Source organism: Phyllobates terribilis, unplaced genomic scaffold (genome assembly GCF_046119375.1).
Source record: "Phyllobates terribilis strain yellow unplaced genomic scaffold, ASM4611937v1 Scaffold_3__8_contigs__length_932513732, whole genome shotgun sequence".
Taxonomy (NCBI): Eukaryota; Metazoa; Chordata; class Amphibia; order Anura; family Dendrobatidae; genus Phyllobates; species Phyllobates terribilis.
This window is the reverse complement of record NW_027362763.1, coordinates 578,609,605-578,616,659: the sequence shown is the minus strand read 5'-3', so window position 1 is coordinate 578,616,659 and position 7,055 is coordinate 578,609,605.

The window sequence follows — 7,055 nt, the reverse complement described above, 5'->3', positions numbered from 1 at the left end:
ATTAAGGCTGCGTGCCCACGATGCGTTTTTGCTGTGGAATTTCTGCTGCCGAAACGCTTGAAAAACGCTTGGTAATAAGTACAGAATGGTCCCCAATGACCATGTTCTGTGCCCATGCTGTGGAATTTTCCGCTGTGGAATTTTCCGCAGCGGATTTTATGTGCGGAAAAATCCGCAGCATGTCCATTATTTGTGTGTTTACGCATGCGGAATTGCATTAGAAAAACGCATGGCAAATCCGCATGTCCAAAACGCTTCAAAAACGCGTGTTAAATTCCACACACGTTTTTTCTGCCAGGGACATGCAGAAATGAAGCCGAAATTTCCCGCTTCATTTCTGCATCGTGGGCACATAGCCTAAGAAAGCAAAGTAAAACCAATTGGTTTCTTTTTGAACTTGCCAATTAGCGATTCAATGCTCACTGCTCTTCTTGACAGATGCAGCATCTGTTATGTTCCAGTGGCTTCCTGTGTTCATGCACCTGTCTTGTAAACAGGAGGTTATGAGTTCTAATCCTTGAGGATTTTTCTTTTTTTTCAAGTACTCATAAAAAACCTTTCTATTCAGCTATGGGAAATTTGCATTAACTTTCGTTTTGAGATAGTGCAATTGTGAGCTATAGAATCTGTATTAACTGTCATAAGCTGTATAGATTGGCATTAAGAATGACGCAGTAAAACCAAGGGATTTCTTTTTGAACTTACCAATTAGCCATTCAATGTTCACTGCCCTTTTTCACAGGCTTATCACTTGTGATGATCTAGTGGGTTCCTGGGTTAATGCCCCTGTCTTGTAAACAGCAGGTTATGAGTTCAGATCCGTGAGGATCTTTGTGTTTCAAGTACTCGTAAAAAATCTATCTATCCAACAATGGGAAATTTGCATTAACTTTCATTTTGAGATAGTGCAATTGTGAGCTATATAATCTGCATTAACTTTCGTAAGCTGTGTAGATCGGCATTAAGAATGACACAGTAAAACCAATGGATTTCTTTTTGAACTTACCAATTAGCTATTCAATGTTCACAGCCCTTCTTGACAAACTTTGCACCTGTGATGATCCAGTGGCTTCATGGGTTAATGCACCTGTCTTGTAAACAGGAGGTCATGAGTTCGAATCCAGGCAGCTTTTTTTTTTTTTATCTACTCACAATAAAGCCTTCTATCCAGCAATGGGAAATTTGTACAGGTACTTTCCACAAAATTAGAATATCATCAAAAAGTTAATTTATTTTAGTTTTTCAATACAAAAAGTGAAACTCATATTATATAGAGTCATTACACATAGAATGATCTATTTCAAGTGTTTATTTCTGTTAATGTTGAGGATTATAGCTTACGGCCATTGAAAACACAAAAGTCATTATCTCAGTAAATTAAAATAATTAACAAAAAACACTTGCAAAGGCTTCCTAAGCTTTTAAAAATGTCCCTTAGTTTGTTTCAGTAGGCTCCACAATCATGGGGAAGACTGCTGACTTGACAGATATCCAGAAGGCAGTCATTGACACACTCCACAAGGTCCCAGAGTTCCAAATATTCATTTAGAAATCAAGGTCCCAGAGTCTGGAGGAAGAGTGGAGAGTCCACAATCCAAGCTGCTTGAGGTCTAGTGTGAAGTTTCCACAATCAGTGATGGTTTGGGGAGCCATGTCATCTACTGGTGTAGGTCCACTGTATTTTATCAAGACCAAAGTCAGCGCAGCCATCTACCAGGAAATTTTAGAGCACTTCATGCTTCCCTCTGCCGACAAGCTTTTTGGAGATGGAAATTTCATTCTCCAGCAGAAATTGGTACCTGTCCACACTGCCAAAATTACCAATACTTGGTTTAAAAACAACAGTATCACTGTGCTTGATTGGCCAGCAAACTCACCTGACCTTAACACCATAGAGAATCTATGTCAAGAGGAGGACGATAGACAACCAGACCCAACAATGCAGACAAGCTGAAGGCTGCTATCAAAGCAACCTGGGCTTCCATAACACCTCAGCAGTGCCACAGGCTGATCGCCTCCATGCCACGCCGCATTGATGCAGTAATTGATGCAGAAGGAGCCACGACCAAGTACTGAGGGCATTTACTGAACTTACATTTCAGTAGGCCAACATTTCAGATTTTAAAAACATTTTTCAAGCTGTTGTTATAAAGTATTCTAATTTACTGAGATAATGACTTTTGTGTTTTCATTGGCTGTAAGCCATAATCATCAACATTAACAGAAATAAACACTTGAAATAGATCACTCTGTTTGTAATGACTCTATATAATATATGAGTTTCACTTTCCGTATTGAAGAACTGAAATAAATTAACTTTTTTGATGATATTCTAATTTAGTGAGATGCACCTGTATTACCTTCGGTTTTGAAATGCATTTGTGAGCTATAGAATCTGTATTAACTATTTATAAAGAACAAAATGTCATCATACTCTGTATAGGTAGGTTTCTTTTTGAACTTAACAATTAGCAATTCAATGTTCACTGCTAGTGATGAGCGGGTACTCGTTGCTCGGGTCAAGCAAATTGGATTGCCCGAGTGCTCGGTCCAAGTGACGAGCCATATGTAAGTCTATGGAAAACGCGAGCATTTTTCCGCCGACCCCCTCAGCGGTATGCAGAGGGCCTAAAAATTGCCCAAATTGATGGGAACAGTGCTCAAATGACATGGGAACAGCATGGGGAAGACCTCTGGGAGCATCTCTGACTCCCATATCACTGCTGTGAACAATGTTGTCAGAGGTATTACGCCACTTTTACGGACTCACAATCAAACATGCAAAAACAAAAACAAAATGGATTTTCCTGGGAAAACTGTTAAGGACCATCCTTTCCAGGGTAATGACTTATATATAGGCAAAATAAATAACCAAAAACAAAAATGGTCCTCCACACTTTGGGCTATGTTCACACGTAGCGTTTTTGATACGTTTTTGCACTTTTGCATTGCTTTTAATAGTGAAAAATGCATTCACCGGTAAATGTCATTTTAACATTTTACTAACTTTTCTTGCCATGTGGTGTGTGAGACATGATCTGACACATCCTGTTTCATTTATGAAGGAGGGACTTTGAAAGTCACAAACACTATTTTTAAAGGGCCACCAGGCAGCCCTTACTATTATTAAAGAGCCAACAGTCGGCTATGCTTTGTTGATCCCATTATTAAACAGTGTGTCTCCTATATTGTTATTGCATATGGAGTGACTGCAAGGGCTGCCAAAAATTTGGATGCACCCCAGTACCCCTTTGAAGAGACATAAAGGAGGGCCGCTGTAAAAAAAAATGTTCACATTATAAAGGAGTGGATCACATATACTGGTAATGCCTATGCCGTGAGTCCAATGGCTGCTAAAATTTAGTAAAAACCCCAATAACAATTTAAAGACACATAGAGCTGGGCCTCAGTAACGACATGTTCCCATTAGAAAGGAGAGGGTCTGCTATACAGTTATAGGGTATGCAGTGAGTCCAACGGCTGCCAAAATTTAGGAAAAACCTCAATAACAATTTAAAGACACAGAGAGCTGGGCCACAGTAATGACATGTTCCCATTAGAAAGGAGCAAGTCTGCTATACAGTTATAGGGTATGCAGTGAGTCCAACGGCTGCCAAAATTTAGGAAAAACCCCAATAACAATTTAAAGACACATAGAGCTGGGCCTCAGTTACGACATGTGCCTTTTACAAAGGAGCGGAATTGCCATACAGTTATAGGGTATGCAGTGAGTCCAACGGCTGCAAAAAATTTAGGAAAAAAAACAATAACAATTTAAAGACATATAGAGCTGGGCCACAGTAACAACATGTTCCCATTAGAAAGGAGTGGGTCTCCCATACTGTTTGCATATGCAGTGAATGCACCGACTGCCAAAAATTTGGAGGAACTCCAATGCCCCTTGCAAGAGATGTAGAGGTCAGAGGGTCTCCTGAAAATAATGTTCCCATTATTAGGAAGTGGGTGTTAGAACCGTCCTGTTTTTTTTTTTTCCCATCTTGTGTTTTGCGGTCACGTGACCATCTGCCTTTATATTCCAGCTCCGCCCTTTTGGCTGTGCTGGACTTCAGTGTTTGACTGTTTTGCTGAGGGTTTGTGTTTATTATGGTAAAGCTGACCATTTGATTAAGTATTGTGAGCTTCGTTTAAGTAAAGAAAAAAAAAAGGTCAGGTACGCCCGTATTGCTTGTTTACGCTCTGCAGGAGTATTTCATTCTGGGAGTACTACTCTGCAGGTAGATTTGATTGAATTTTAGGTATTTGTGGATTGTGGTTCAACACTTAATGTGATTGATAAAGGGTTTTTGGAAAAACTTAACTTGAAATCCAAACCTTTGTCATCACCTATTTCTGTGATTGCGATTGATAACACTCCCTTGAAATGTATTACTCACAAGGTTGCTGCATTTCCCCTCACTATCAATGGAGTTCACCAATAAATTTTGGACTTGGTTGTATTAGATAATTTACCCTCGCCAGTCGTTCTATGTTTACCTTGGTTAAAACTGCACAATCCTTTACTGGACTGGTCTACTAATGTGATTAAGTCTTGGAGTCCGAAGTGCTATGATAAATGTTGTAATGGTCGCATTGTGGCTGTGGAAAATTCAAGATTTTTGGAGGGTTTTTTCTGAGGAGGAGTCGCAAGTTTTACCTCCTCATAGGGATTATGATTGCGCCATTGAGTTTGTTCCGGGAGCTACTCTTACCAAGAGTTGCTTGTTTAATCTGACTATCCCTGAAAGAAAGGCCATGGAGGAATACATACAGACGAGCTTGGCTGCTGGTCACATTAGACCTTCTAAGTCGCCTGTGGCAGTTGGATTTTTCTTTGTTAAAAAGAAGGACGGGGGTTTACGTCCATGTCTGAATTTTCGTGAAATTAATAGGTGATGAATGGAAAACTGCTTTTAACACTCCGGTAGGTCATTTTGAGAATCTGGTGATGCCTTTTGGTCTTACCAATGCACCTGCATTTTTTCAGAACCTTATTAATGACATCCTGAGACCTTTGATTGGGAAGAATGTGGTTGTGTATTTGGATGACATTTTGATTTATTCACCAAATCTAGAGTCCCATTGGCAGAGTGTACGTGAAGTTTTGCAGTTATTGAGTGATAATTCACTCTTTGCTAAGCTGGAGAAATGTGAGTTCGCTGTGCAGAAAATTAGCTTTTTGGGCTACATTGTCTCCAGCGAGGGCTTTGGGATGGACCCTGTGAAGCTTCAGGCTGTGCAGAAATGGCCTAGGCCTATTGGTTTGAAATCTATACAGAGATTTTTGGGTTTTGCCAATTATTACAGAAAATTCATTAAGAATTTTTCTGTAATTGTTAAACCTCTAACCGATCTCACCAGCAAAGGTGCGAATACGGTCCAGTGGACTACTGAGGCCATTGAAGCGTTTAAGTATCTCAAAGAGAGGTTCAGTTCTGCCCCTATCCTTATGCAGCCTGATGAGACCAAGCCTTTATTGGTCGAGGTCAATGCTTCATTGGTGGGGGTCGGAGCAGTTTTGTCTCAGGAGAACAGGAATGGAGTACATCCTTGTGCCTTCTTTTCAAAAATTTTTTCGGAAACCGAACTGAATTATGATGTTGGAAATCAGGAGTTGCTGGCTATTAAGCTCGCGTTTGAACATTGGCGTCATTTTTTGGAAGGCGCTAGATTTCCTATTCAGGTTTTCACAGATCATAAGAATTTGATCTATCTGGATGCTGCCAAGCGCCTGAATGCCCGTCAAGCTAGGTGGGCGGGCAATCAAGAGGTGTGGTCTGAGTTTCTGCCTCTTGCGGAATTTGCTCTTAACAATCATACATCCTCCTCTGCTGGGTGTTCTCCTTATTTTTGTTGTACTGGGAGACATCCGTCTTTTGGTTCGATCTCCAAATTGGGGTCGGCGGTGCCGGAGGAGGAGAATTTTTCCGGTGATTTGGAGAGAGTTTGGACTAATGTACATTGCAACCTTCAAGAGGCTAACAAGAAGTCCAATAAGTATTTTGATAGGAAACGTAAGGAGGTTTTGTTTACTGTGCGTGACATGGTTTGGTTGTCCTCAAAGAACCTGCGGTTGAGAATTCCCTCTAAAAAACTGGGTCCTAAGTTTGTGGGTCCATTTAAAGTGCTTCAGGTTGTTAACCCGTCTGCTGTTAGGTTGGCTGTCCCTACTTCCTGGAAGATTAATCCTGTGTTTCATGTTTCTTTGTTGAAAAAGGCTGATGTGTCAGATAGGGATGCCACTGTCACAGTTCCTCCTGTGGTGGAAGACGGCGAATATGAAATTTCTCGTATCTTGAATTCTAGATGGCATAGAGGGAGATTACAGTATCTTGTCTCCTGGAAGGGTTTCGGTCCCGAAGACAACTCCTGGGTAAGGACGGATGATGTCTCTGCTCCTAGGCTTGTTAAAACTTTCCACAAGAGGTTTCCGGACAGGCCTGGGTCTGGAGGATCAGGAGGATCCTCATAAAAGAGGGGGTACTGTTAGAACCCTCCTGTTTGTTTTTTTTTCCATCTTGTGTTTTGCGGTCACGTGACCATCTGCCTTTATATTCCAGCTCCACCCTTTTGGCTGTGCTGGACTTCAGTGTTTGACTGTTTCTCTAGCCAGGTGCTTCGGTGCCTTTCTCTGTCAGTTCGCTTGGTCCTTCTGGGACCTCTAGTACCTTTTTGTCAGTCTGTCTTTTTGTGTTCTGCAACATCTTCTCTGTTTAGGAGGTGTCCCATTTTTTGTCCCAGTCCTTAGTTCTTTTAGGGACCCCTCCCTTTATGCTATAGGTCTTCGTTCAGACTAGCCGAGGACTAAGGCGGGTCTGTTTGCCAGGAACAGTCAGCCCGCTACATCGTAGGGATTCAGCTTAGCCTTACTGTAGGGACAGCTTTCCCCTATCTTTCCTTAGTACTTGTTGCAGATCATAACAGTGGGTCTCCCATATTGTTTGCCTATGCAGTGAATGCAACGACTGCCAAAAATTTGGAGGAACTCCAATATCCCTTGCAAGAGACGTAGAGGTCGGAGGGCCTCCTGAAAACAATGTTCCTATTAATAGGAAGTG